This window comes from Panulirus ornatus, chromosome 71 (assembly GCF_036320965.1).
Source record: "Panulirus ornatus isolate Po-2019 chromosome 71, ASM3632096v1, whole genome shotgun sequence".
NCBI lineage: Eukaryota > Metazoa > Arthropoda > Malacostraca > Decapoda > Palinuridae > Panulirus > Panulirus ornatus.
The window spans coordinates 14,117,145-14,131,945 of NC_092294.1; the positions used below are offsets into that span (position 1 = coordinate 14,117,145).

The window sequence follows — 14,801 nt, forward strand, 5'->3', positions numbered from 1 at the left end:
GAGGTAAGATAACACGGAGATAACACGGAGATAACAGAGAGGTAAGATAACAGAGAGGTAAGATAACACGGAGATAACACGGAGATAACACGGAGATAACAGAGAGGTAAGATAACACGGAGATAACACGGAGATAACACGGAGATAACACGGAGATAACAGAGAGGTAAGATAACACGGAGATAACAGGGAGGGGAGATAACAGAGAGGTAAGATAACAGAGAGGTAAGATAACACGAAGATAACAGGGAGGGGACATAACAGGCAGGGGAGATAACAGAGAGGTAAGATAACACGGAGATAACACGGAGATAACAGAGAGGTAAGATAACACGGAGATAACAGGGAGGGGAGATAACAGGCAGGGGAGATAACAGAGAGGTAAGATAACACGAAGATAACAGAGAGGTAAGATAACACGGAGATAACAGAGAGGTAAGATAACACGGAGATAACAGAGAGGTAAGATAACACGGAGATAACACGGAGATAACACGGAGATAACAGAGAGGTAAGATAACACGGAGATAACAGAGAGGTAAGATAACACGGAGATAACACGGAGATAACACGGAGATAACACGGAGATAACAGAGAGGTAAGATAACACGGAGATAACAGAGAGGTAAGATAACACGGAGATAACACGGAGATAACACGGAGATAACACGGAGATAACACGGAGATAAGAGAGAGGTAAGATAACACGGAGATAACAGAGAGGTAAGATAACACGGAGATAACAGGGAGGGGAGATAACAGGCAGGGGAGATAACAGGCAGGGGAGATAACAGGCAGGGGAGATAACAGAGAGGTAAGATAACACGGAGATAACACGGAGATAACACGGAGATAACACGGAGATAACACGGAGATAACAGAGAGGTAAGATAACACGGAGATAACACGGAGATAACACGGAGATAACACGGAGATAACAGAGAGGTAAGATAACACGGAGATAACACGGAGATAACACGGAGATAACACGGAGATAACACGGAGATAACAGAGAGGTAAGATAACACGGAGATAACAGAGAGGTAAGATAACAGGCAGGGGAGATAACAGAGAGGTAAGATAACACGGAGATAACACGGAGATAACAGAGAGGTAAGATAACACGGAGATAACACGGAGATAACACGGAGATAACAGAGAGGTAAGATAACAGAGAGGTAAGATAACACGGAGATAACACGGAGATAACAGAGAGGTAAGATAACAGAGAGGTAAGATAACACGGAGATAAGAGAGAGGTAAGATAACACGGAGATAACACGGAGATAACACGGAGATAACACGGAGATAACAGGGGGGGGGGGGGGGTGGTGAGGAGCTCTTTCTCTCACACACCAAATATGACTCTGGGTCAGGGATGGCCAGCCTTTTTTGATATCATTGAAAAAGACAAGGTCTCCTTGAAGCAAGACCTCTCTCATGGTAAGTAGTTCTTTACCATGAGTAAAGTGTAGCAGAATAAAGTATTCCATATATAACTGAAGTAATTTTCTTGTTAAGAGATTAATGTTCATGATAATTCTTTGAGAAGTAGACCTTCAGTGATATAGTGATACAGTATATGATTAATCATATTTCTATTTATCTTATTATAAGAAAAGATTTGAGTCATCCTTATCACTTTTGTTGCATAGAAATGCCATAAGAGGCCTCAAACTTTGTACAAAGAATTCTTCTCAGTCTGAACACGTTGGCCAAAGCAAGCTTTAAGCATTGTGTTGTATGTTATATAGGGATGACCTTCATGGTGCAAGAGTGGTAGACTTTAATCACATTAGACGTTTGAAACATGTAGCACCTATAGAGTTTCACAGGATATAGTGCAGTGTACTCATGGTGCTGCAGAACAGTTTTGACCTTGTGGTGAGGAAGTTTGAGTTTGAAGTATATAAGTAGAATAACTCATATGGAATATATGTATACCTGCATTTATATGGCTGTGCTATTGGTTTCGGTGGGAGCTGCTTAACTCCTTACATAATTTTTCGGAGAATGAGTGAACTATGCCTAATCATAGTTTCCTGTGGGGTGGTGTAGCACGAGGAATGGATGAAGGCAAGCAAGTATGAATATGTACATGTGTATGTATATATATGTATATGTCTGTTTATGTGTATGTAAATGTATGTATATGTGTATATGTTAATATTTACATGTATGTATGTGTATTTGCATGGGCGTTTATGTATGTGTGTATATGAGTGGATGGGCCGTTCTTCATCTGTTTCCTGGCGCTACCTTGCTGACACACGAAACAGCGATCAAGTATTTATATATGAGCAACTTGGTTAAGTGTGGACTGGCTGTTGCGAATGGGATTCGAACCCATGTGGACTTAACCAGGGGAGCCTGTGAATGTATGTGTGTGTGTGTGTGTGTTGATCATCCATGCTTTTACACTAACTACTACCATTTATTTTCCCATTCCCTGTGATCTTGCCTTCTCTCTTCAACCTGCCTTGTACTTCCTACAATATATGGCTAATATAAATGTACACAACATTGTAGAATGTCACCTCATGAACCCCTGTTTTTGCTGACAATATGGTCTCAGTTTTATGTGGCATAGTTAGTTCTTGACTATTTTATGTATGTAAAGGTCCTACCAACGGATTAAGTTCATCAGTAATGTTTTGGATATTTTGTTCAGGAAGGTTCCTCATGTGCCACTTTTCTGCAGTGTATATGCAGCTGGATATTTTCATTCAGTACTTTGTAATAACAACACAGAAGGAATGGGCTGCATGAAATAATAATCTTTGTCCTTTCAGTTGGTGCCAACCTTTTGCTGCTGGTGTGCAACCCATCTATGGCCAGGACAGAAGTTGCTTGTGCAACATGTGGGGCCCATGTTGGTCATGTTTTTGATGATGGGCCCAAACCCACAGGGAAGCGCTTCTGTGTTAATTCTTCATCGCTATCCTTCAAAGCTCAGGGACCTGTGGATGACACCTGTGTCCGTAATTTAGAACAAAAGGTTTGTATTTAAGCCTCATCTTGCTTAGTATGTTTTTATCTTAGTAGGGGTAAAGAGATTATACCAGGGATTTGGATGTATGTGCCATATTGCCATTCTTCAGGGCTGGGACTAGGGACCCCACTTTGAGGAAATCATTTGTATATATATATATGTTGCTTGTATAATGCTGTTTGTAAATGGGAAGCTAGTTAGAATAATAAGATAGAATGACAGTTTATTTCATTTATATTTGCTGATAGATCATAATGATAAGAAGACTCAAACCCTTAGAAAAGAAAATACCATCTTAATGAAGCATTAACAGGGCTTAATACATTTATAACTGTAAATATCCCATGGATTTGATAAGAGTAACAGAAACTTCACTGGAGGGAGGTGACAGCTAAGAGACACAGGACACAGAAAGCAAAAATATTATAGGAAAATATATTTATGGATACCAGAGGTAGAGTTTATTTGTCAGACCAAAGAAATGTACTTGTAATGGATGATAATGGGTATTCCTTGAATGAGTAGGTGATTAGATCCAAAAATGCTTAAAGACCATGTGACGATGGTGTTCTGTGAATGATGGAAGTTGATAATGCGAGAAAAACAAGGGAGAAAATGGGAACACCAGTGAAGGTGGGTGAGGTACCAAGCAGAGATAAAATGAAGAGGAGATGGAGTAAATTCTTTGAAGGACTGTTGAATGAGTCTGGTTGTAATATGATGGCAGATGTAGGGTGTTTGGATCGGGAAGCTATGCAAATTAAGGGAGTCACGGCAGGTGGTTTGGTAAAAAGAGGTGTATAGGATGAAATGTCGCAAGTTGATGGTATTACAGATGAACTTCTTAAGAAAGAGGTTGACTTTGCAATTCATTGGTCAGTTACAATTTTCACTATATGTATGAATTATGGTGAGATGTCTGAGTACTGGTAGAATGCATGTATAGTGCCATTGTATAAGGAAAGGGGGACAAAGCCGAATGTTTGAGTGACAGAGGGATAATTTTACTGAGTTTACAAGGTGAGTTGTACATGAGAATGGTAATTGAGAGGGTGACATCATATACAGAGCATCAGATTAGGGAGAAACATTTATAGATTTTTAGAAAGGCTTTCGTTTCCTTTCCCATTCATTAGTTAAACTGACATTGCACTTTAACATTTGCACACAGAAAATTTGGTAATGAAATTATGGTAATTTGTAGCCATGAATCCAATGTAACACTCAAGAATACCAAGACGTTAGGTTTTCCAATAATGACAGAGTATTTCTTTAACTTCATTTTTTCCTCAAATTCCTCAAGGATGCAGTCAGAAGCCATCTACCTTACACATTTTTTTCACATGCCTGACAAAGAAATGGAAGATTTTACCATTAAAACATATGATTTATGTCATAGCTAACTTGACACCAGATTTCATTGTCCACATTTCATGATGTATATGTTATACTAAGTATTATATAAGCTAATTATGGTATATCATTTTTCCTAACAGGAGAAAGTCAGGTCATTATCAACACCCAGACCAGCAGAACCTCTGGTGCACCTTGCCTCGCCATCTAACTCTTGTGCTCTTGGAGCTCGCATGTGCTTCCGAGTATCCAACATGGATGTATGTGAAGCCACCACACCACAATCCTGAGACACGTCAATTGGTCCCAGTGGGGGACGTGAGACTGTAGGTTCTCTTGGCACCAGTGCAACTTTGACAGATGGTGTACTTAAGGATACTCATGCCACCACTCAAGAGCCATCAAAACTTGTAAAGGTATCACACATATCTGTTCCAGGACCTAAGCATGTAATTCAGGGGGCTAGTGAAGAAGCCTGTAGAAACATGAAGATTAGGAATGAGTGGCTTGCTGCGACACATGTAAATCAGGATGCAGGTACAGTTACCTCAAAGAGTATAAAGAGTTCTACAGAAAGGGAAAAGTTTTTTATGGACAAGAAATCATCAAAAGAATCTGAAAGTATCAAAACAGCAGCTTCACGGGATGGTTCTAATGTAATTAACATAACAGAACAGAATGAAAATATAAGTGTATCTGTAGATCAAAATAATGAGATTATCAGTAGCAAAAACTCCTTAGAGCCTACAACTAATAACTTGAATTCTAGGATTAACTTGAAATCTCCTTCAGAAAAAACAGGTTCATTTATGAATGGCGCAGTGAAAACCCTTGATAATGAAAGTCTGAAGTGTGAACTAGAAAATAATTCTAAGGGCTCTAATCTCTCCACAACCAGACATTCACCCCATGCACTAGGTACTGTAAAATTAAGTAGAGATAAATGCAACAATGAAGAAATTATTTCAACCCACGGTCAAGACTTTGAAATAAAAAATGGTAATTATGATGAATCAGTACAATATTTTGACTCAAATCAGTCAAAGAACACAGAGGAAAAGACACTGATTAACGAAAAGAATTTAGAGATTCCTAGGCATTCTAAAGTTGATGTCAATGATTCTGAAGGACCTGTACCTAATGGTGCTGTTATTACAAATGGGTGGCCTGATATCAAAGATTACACTGTAGAACAAAAAGAAAACATACAAAATGTGGAGGGTAAAATGAAATTAGAATTAAATGCTTCAATTTCATGTGAAGAGAATCTAAGTTTAGAAATTCATGAGAAAAAAGATAGTGCCAAAGATAACAAAGCACCTTCTGAAACTCTAGTCAAACAGAAAAAAGATAGTAAAGTTTCCAAGTTTGTGCGGATGTTCAACAGAAAAGAAACACCAGCTGCTGAGGGTAGGGAAAGATCCTCAATAAAAAGACACCCAAGTAGAGTGTGGGGAATGTGTTTACAGGTCCAGAGTCCTAATGCTGAGGAGGAAAATGATGTTGACAGTGGTTCTAAGTGGACTGAGAGAGACAGCATAAAAAGTGAACCTCTCATAGATAACGATTTTAGTGAAATTAAGTCTAGTTCAGATTTAGAAACTGAGAGAGGTAAAACATCTTCAAGTTATAGTAATATAGAGGAAGCTGGCCATCATTCTCTTGACTTTATTACATGTGATAGTTCAAATGAGAAGAAGAAAAACCTCAAATTAGACGACAAAAAGAATAGGAATTTGATAAGAAACATAGGAGGACGAAGATCATTTGATAGACCACAGAGAATGGCCAAGATTCTTACTAAGAGATCCAACACGTTAGATGATGTAGATAGCAGCAGTATATTTTCTAGATCAAGTAAAACCTTGCCTGCCTCACCTACCTCGGAGATCACTGGATCAGAGCAGGATTCTAATGTTTCTCACCCCTTTTACAGAAAATTCTACAGTCACTGCATGATCCTTCCTATGCGGAAAAGAAAAAAGGAAATGGACAAGAAATTTGTTGAATATAAATCCCCAAATATTGTAATAGATACTAGCCCACAGAGTACTGCTGTAATTTGGCAGAATGAAGAGGGTTGTAGTAATGATGTAAATGATGATTCCCAGGAAGTTCATGCAACTGCATTTCCAACAAAAAGTGAAGAGGAACCTAATGACTCCCCTAGGAAACTTCCTGTGATTGATGATCTCCTTGCAGAAATAATGGAAAATGTTACATTGATGGAGCTTGATATGAAGGAAGATGAAAAACAGCTTAGCTTTCACAGTCCTGTAGAAGACGGTTTATGCCCAGAACCAGGTGATGACCATAGTGTGACCCACAATACAGAAACTCAATCAGGTATAAGGATTCAGAAGGAAAGTTTAAGAGACATAGGAGATTCCAGCAGAAATGAAGGAGCAACAGCAGACCAGAGTGATTCATGGGTCGGGAAGGATAGCTCAGATTTTACAGACATCATCGCCCACACCAGTGGAATCAAAATCTCAAGGTCAAGCTCTCGAGTTGGGTCTCTTATCTCAAAATTTGAACAGGGTGATTCTTGACTGGTGACATATTATATACATTTTTTTTCATAGTTTATTTTTAGATAAAGAAACAGCCATTTAATGATTTTAAACTGAGTAGAAACCGATTTTGAAAAAAAAATTTTGCAAACTATTAGTTATATTTTCTTCACAAAAGTGATTACGAGAATGATTTTCATAATGTTTCACTAAAGATAATGTGTCTAATTTATCAGTTTACAAAGAGCTTGCGATTATAAGAAATATGAAAAACTTGTCCACGTTGTTGTTTGGTTTTGTGTAGAACTCGAGAACGTATGTACTGCTTCAATGCAGTCTGTTAAGAATTGCATTGGTGTCTTGAGGAACTTATGTAATTATTTATCATGTGAAATTGCTAAATGGAATTCTGTAAATGAATACTGCTGAAAAGGTTTGAATTACCAAAATATTGAAGGTATATCGCAAAAGCAAATTGCTTGCTGTTTCTTATTTTCTTTGACGTCCTGAAAATTCAAAGAAAAAGTTATTCTACACGATATCAGTTATTTTGACCTTGCTTTATGCTGTGATTATATAGAGTAATTATATTTTCTGCACTACAGTGTAAGCAATGCTTTTAGACTTCTTGCTAGTCAGGTTTGTTCCAGAAAAATATAGTGACAACTGATACTTTCAGATGATAAACAGAATTTTTTGAATGACATGCTAATCATGATGAAACCAGAACTCTTATTGGTATGATTGGACATATTTCATTCATGATTTTCTGAGTGACATAAAGTGTGATCAAAATACAGTATTGTAACTCATATTTACAACCTCCATTCTTCTTCATGATGTACATCTGATCCAAAAATGCATGTATTAAATATAACTCCCATTTTGAAAATGAAGTATATGTGTAAAAAATTTGTTCCACATAATTTTGTACATAAATAACTTTTGAGAAATTATTCTGTATGTTACATAAATAATTTTGTACAGCAACTAATTAATTTTATAGGCAGATGACTAATTTTGTATGAAAACTAAATAAGTTACCCGTACCTACAATATTACTGACATCAAAAGTTCTGACCTTCAGGAAACCTAAGTTTACGTAGCCCAGCCTGACTTGACTTAATGTAACCAAACTCAGGTTTAACTTCAGCAAGCTATGGTTAGTTTACATTTGGTCATGTTTCCTATTGGTCAGAGTTGTATGTGCTTCCTTTTCCTCCCTTTCTCATGTACAATTGTATTTTTTGATACACAATTAATTAGGTTACATACAAAATTGGTTAGAGGAAATGCACAATGATGTAATTATACACAAAAGTATGTTTCTTGAAAGAGATTATTTATGTCACATATAAACTTGAAAGAGATTATTTATGTCACATATAAAATGAAATTACATCCCTTTTGAAGAAAGACATACTTTCAGCACAGAATTCACTCCATATTGTTCTTACATGGACAATTCACTTACCATACAGCTCAAGCAGGAGGAGCTGCTTAACCTGTATGGCACCTCGACAATTTTTGACAAATATTAAGCAGTGCTTTAGGTCTCTGGTAATAATCCTTAAGTAGGTATTGACTGACCAAAGTTTGTGGCAAAGATTCTGGATACAGCATCTAGCTTCAAAAGTGGAATGTGGCTTACATAGAGTACCCAGAGATAAATCTGGAGAAGATATGATTTCCTTCTGTTATAGTTTATATTTTCATTGCTTGTAAAGTGTGAATTCCTGGTGGGATATTATGATAAATATGTCAGTGAGATTTTCACAGGTATACTTATGATGTTATGGACCATAAGCTGTTGAGAACATCACAAGCACTTTACCTATACCTCAATACCATATGATATAACTTAGCCTTTGAAGAATGAGAGAAATCTAGAATTGAAAAATGAGATGCAGTTTGTCAGACTCAGCATTCATGCACACCTTTTAAACTTAACCCAAGTATCAATAACAAAAGACACCAACTTATAACCTAGCCAGAGTTTCATCATTTGTTGTTCCTTTGCATGTGAACCTTGAAAATTTGATGTTGATCGAAAGATTGTGTTTTGAATTTTTTTTTTGTATAAAAGTTTTATGTGCTTTATGATAAAGCTGTCTTTACTGTTTGAATTCAGGTGTGTGCATTATGCAAATTTTTCTTTTACTTTCACATTACTTTAAAAGAAATCAATTGCAGTCTTTTCTGATGCACCTTTTTTATGTTGGAAATGAAAATGTTTCTTGACTTACTTTGGCCTTTAGATTCTTATTTCAGACATTTCTTTTGTGAAATGAAAATTTTGCCCCAGAAATGAAAATATATACTTTATTTCTTTAATGAGCAGCCTGTCAATTTTTAGCTTCAGAAAGGGCAATTCGGGTAATTGTTGCTTTAACTAATAGACTGCTGCCTTTGATGCATAGAGTTGAAAGATAACTCATTTTCAAAATATAGATGTACATTGTCATTTCTGATGATAGATTTTAATTTCACAAAGGAAATGTCTAATCAAATATGAAAATTTAAAAAGACCATTGACTTAATGAATTATGTTGAAAAAAAGTTGAGACTGAAAAAAGGTATTGATAATGATCGAAATAAGAGTTCCAAAGTTCCAAATGTGATTTTATTATTTAAGGTTCACATAATTTTTTGAGTTTAATAACTACACCAGACATTTGGTTATCTCCATGAGGACTGCAGAAAACAAGAACTTGATACATATACACCCAAAAATTTAAGAGAATATCATAAACATGCCTCTGAAAGTTTCATGTAAAAATATTTATTAATGCAGTCACAGCAAGAACTTTTTCTTCATTGTTCATTGTATATTTCATCATCGACCATTCTTTTAATGTTTTAACATTTCATTCATATTATAATTTCATATAATTTTATGGTAATGAGAAAGAATATTTATTCAGAATCACGTGTAAAGCACATGTGACATGTTTAAGATATATTAAAGCATTAGTAGATACTCTTTATAATGTACAGATTTGTTGTTTATAAGTTGAATCTTGTGTTCATTGATATTCCTCATTTATTGTATGACGAACTTTTATTACTTGATTTCAGAAATACTAGGAATAAAGCCCTCAGTGGTCAAATACAGTTCCCTCGATCATGAAGAACTAAAAACTGTTCATCAGCTGTTGTTGTCTTATTCACTGCAGTTTTATAAGTCCTAAAAGGGTATTGTCTGACTGTCTTTCCACACAGACTATAATATCACCAACAAGTGGAACCCCACGTGTGTAGACTTTCTCCCCATACTATACAAACAGGTGATTACCGGGACATAATTCGTTTAACAAACACTTTATATTGACCGTTATATTCCCAGAGGTCAACAGATCCTGTGATAACCAAATACGGAGCTTGATTAAAGATATATTTTGAACAACACAAATATCACACCATCTTCTAAAATACACTGCAGCCCTATTTTACCCACTCATTAGGCATTTGATGTTACAACTAATGTAGAAAAAAGAATATTTTTATATATGAATTATCATAACTATGCTCAATTTTTGCTTTCCTTCATCAACATTCTTTTGTTATGAACCTGATCATTATTTACCGGCATGATCATTTGTGATGTATGCATTAATGCAAATGTTTTATAAAGAGCTGAGTTAGAAATACCCCAACTAGTGTGAGGTAACAAACTTTCCCAAAGCTTATACTAACTTGTCACTGGTATTATAATGGTTATAAGATTTTTCTTTATATTTTGGTTCACTGAAAGATGTTGCCTGCATCAGTCAGTAATGACAACCAAGTGCTTCTTTTTAAACCGAGTTGCCATTTCCAGAATTTTGCTTACTAGATAATTTTCAAACACCAGAAATACAATAAAGATATGGTTAATCCTAATGGGAAAATTATATTCAAAATGCATTAAATCTTTTATGTATTTGACTAAATGTGTGTAGCAATAATTTTCTTATACCTGCTTGCCAGCAATAATATGCATGTCAATAAAACCCATCCTTGTGTCACAAGAGCACTGGAGGACCATATTTGGCCCAAGCACCCTGGAGAAGGACTGTAATTGCCAAAGCCACCAAGTGAAAAACAGAATTGTAGGTAGCCAATGTGGTAAAACCTAATGGCATACTGTTGATGACTGCAGTGCAACTTATCACATCACACTGATAACAATCAAAATCGTTGTGGCAGTAGTGAAGAAAGAACCTGAGCGTCATTTTCAGTAGGGGAGTGTAGATTTATTTCAATTTTTGTTAATCTGCAAAACCCCCATGTTGGCAGTTTTTGAAGGGTTGCAACTTGCTGATCATAAGTGTAGGTGAAAAAATATAACACTTTGACCATTTAGAAAATTCTCTTTTCATCACCAGCTTACTTTTACTTACAATTTTCCAATGTCAACTGTAGCCATCATATATATTGATCTGAAGCTGTCCTACCATGACAGTAATGTAAGTAGTTAGATAAGTAGATAATTTGATACATATAGATCCTTTTAGTCAGTCTTTCTTCACTTATTCTCACCAAATGTATCGACCATTTTAGCACTCCCTCGTTATCTCTCTTATTCAGACTGCATTTACTACCACATCTCTCATACATCATCATTCCTTATGTGACCAACCTTCCTCACACCACATATTATCTTCAAGCATTTCACTTCCAGTATGTTCTTTCTTTTGTGCTCAAGGCCTAAGACTCATCCATTGAACATTACTGGGACAACTATGCCTTCAAACACCCATCTTTGATATAACATACACAAATCTCTCTTTCCACACCCTTTTATGCACCTTTCTGTAGCCTTCTATTCTACCCTATGGCTCATTTTATCCCAGTGGTTCCATCTGCTGCCTTGTCCCTTCCCAGGTGCATGAAGCACTCCACTTCCTCTAGGTCCACCTATTTCAAAGGTAATCTTAAATCATCTAGTCTCTCCTTCTGCAGCAACTCATTACCTAACTTTTGTTTGCATTTATTCTTAACTCTCTCTTATTACATGCACCCCCAGACACTGTTACCAGCTTTTGGAGTTTCCTTTTTGAGTCTGCTGCCAGAGTCATGTCATCTGAAAACAGCAATTGATTCACCTCCCTTGTCCCCCACTTTCATTCTACTGTAGACCTATCCCCTGTTCCAAGATTATTACATTCACTTCCCCCACCACTCCTCATGTAAACAGATTAAACAAGTAAATTGACATCACATATCCTTGATGCAGACCCAGAGAGTTGAGTGATATGCTATTTCTCCCGCCAAAGTACTGATTGGTGTACATATTCAAAAAGATTTGTACTGTGCTTTCCATATGCTCTTTCCATGTGTGGAAAAGATTATGGCTTACTTATTAAACTGTCATACAGATGTTTTGAGTGGTTAAAAGGTCTGCTGATGAAATAATGGCTCTGTAGCTATCATTGTGGAAGAAATAATGATACTACCTAAGGAACTCGTCAGAGGTTTGGTATAATAATGAAAGCCAAGAAACTATCATGCTGCTTTTTCATTCATTTAAAGTAGCGGTGATACTGTAGTTATTGTAGTATTATACATCTGCAAACAGGACACATGATTTTAGAATTAACTATATTATGATTTTTCTTTTTAAAAATGGGAAAAGTCTTTAGGGTCTTTGCACTGTCTTTTACCATTGTAGAAAATTTCCTCTTGACTGATTACCTTTCTTCAACAACACATTTAATAGTTGCAAAACAGTAATTCATATTCACTTTGAGAACCTTTCATCTAATCTTGTTATATGGTAGTAATGTACACTGCTGTGAACCAGATATATGACAACTTCTGTTAAAGTGTTTTTATCCGAAAATTGATCATGCCGTGACTGATGACATATGTGGCTTATGACCTTTGATTTGTTTTAGACACAATCAAGTGTTATCTCATGTTTGTCAACATTTTAGTGCTTTATTGTTTATGTTGGCAAAGCCAAGGGAATGGTTCTGATTTGTATAAATAGGCAAAATGTGAGTGAAAGTGCCTGAAAAAAATCCACCATTTATTTCCTTTGTAGGTTTAATAGTGTCTGATAAGACACTGCTGCCACACATGTTCCTAAGGAATGCAGGACAGCTGTATGTGACTGATCATGAAATGTGAATTGTGAGCAGTGTGTGCTGCTGCCAGTCTTCCAGTTAGGGTCTACCACTCTGCTATTGGAATTCTGTTACCATAATCTAGCAATGTTAGCTGGATCGTCAGTGCATCACAAGCTTACCATGAACATGCAGAAAACTTGTCTATCTTTCCAGGATGAAGGAGAGGTTATATCAATCCATACAATGATGGGCTGCCTTAATTCATACTTTTAATGTAAGTGTACCTAGATGGAGATCAGTGTTTATGTACTTAAAAATTTAATGTTTGGTCCTTACATACAGTTGCTCTCATTATCTTACAATGAGTTAATGACCAATCCTGAAACTTTTCACTACTGACTTTATTTGCAAATTAAGCTCTCAGTGTCGAATCAGTTTGTAGAAGTGACTTTTGTGTCATAGGTACAAGATTAATTGAATTTAACATTCTCTGGATACCAAAAAGAATAATGCTTAACCTGACTGAGACAAGAAAATTGTGTGTATACAAATGCATGTGCATTGACATATATATGAAAGTTGATTTTTGTAAAGTTGCAGTAGTTTATTTTTTGGCATGCAAAGGGTTCTGTACAGTCATGCAAGTGTTGTGTGAGCACAAAATGAGTGACAGAATACGAGGAAAGTACTTTATATTTTGTGTACTGAGTTAGTGTAAGTTTAAACTATATAATAAATTTAATTAACCCTAAGTGTTATAATTAAACATTGAATTGTGCTTTTCTGAAGGAAATTTTGTAAAGAGATTATGACTGCTGAATGTTGGGTATAAAAAACAAGCATTCAGGAACAAGTAACATAGGAGTCACAGCCAGGAAATGTATGAAAGTTTGAGAGCATGTACGTGGAGGGGAAGGGTCCCTGAAGTCGAGAAATTATGAGGGACTGAATGAATCAGAATATATTCGTTGATGGACTAATGATTGCCACCTCATTACCAATGAGATGGGATGGGAAGGAGGACTCAGACAGCATTGAAAGAGTTAGAAAATACTGAAATTGACTATTGGATGATTTTAATTCATATAAGGTGCATGGACCTGAAATTTTCCCATATGTACTTGAAAAGTATGGAGATATCCTTAACAAACTACTTAGATGTTTTGAATATTTATGAAAAGTCATCAGAGGAGGGGACAGTCCCAAAACAATGCAAGAGAGCAATGTCAAGCTTGTCTTTTTGTAGAAAGATCATGAAATCACACCAAATTATGGACAAGTTTATCTAATGAGTATAGTTTTCAAAATGCTGATGACAATAATAAACCTGTAAAGGAAAAACTATGCAAAGGAGAGGCAACAAGGCTTCAGAGAAGATGGGTGATACATAAACCTTCTACATGTCGATGGTAAACTCTATTATAGAAAAAGTAGATGGATGAATGGATTTGGGCAGATGCCAGTCAAGAACTTGCTACAGCAATAAGGCTACAAGTGCTTTGAAGTACAGACCAGATGGTCGCCACTCTCAATTTGAATTTAGGAATGTTGGTGATTAATGAATTCTTTTGAAACTGATAACTGTTGCATCAAAAGGCAACATACACTAATTTACAAGTAGATGATGATAGAGTTTCTGGTAAGTATAAGTGGGAGACTTCCTGGGGACTAAAAGTAAATAGAAGGTAACATATGTCAATGGAGCCTGTCCTAACTGGTCTAGGGTAATCAGATGATGTTTATGTCATGGTAAATGTAAGGACTTATGAATACTGTACCTGTGTATCATGGAACTTAGACAAGATCCAATGTTAGGCAGATACAAGTATGATAAAAGGTCAAATCATGCAATGAAGATGCGTCAGCACACCCAAAAAGACCTCATTATGC

At 36.1% G+C, this 14,801-nt stretch overlaps 1 pseudogene; it reads left to right on the top strand.

Annotated features, from left to right (window-relative positions):
• The window catches only part of LOC139747958 (peptide methionine sulfoxide reductase MsrB-like), a 58,694-nt pseudogene extending 53,145 nt beyond the window's left edge, over positions 1-5,549 (top strand).
• Positions 5,550-14,801: the final 9,252 nt, after the last annotated feature.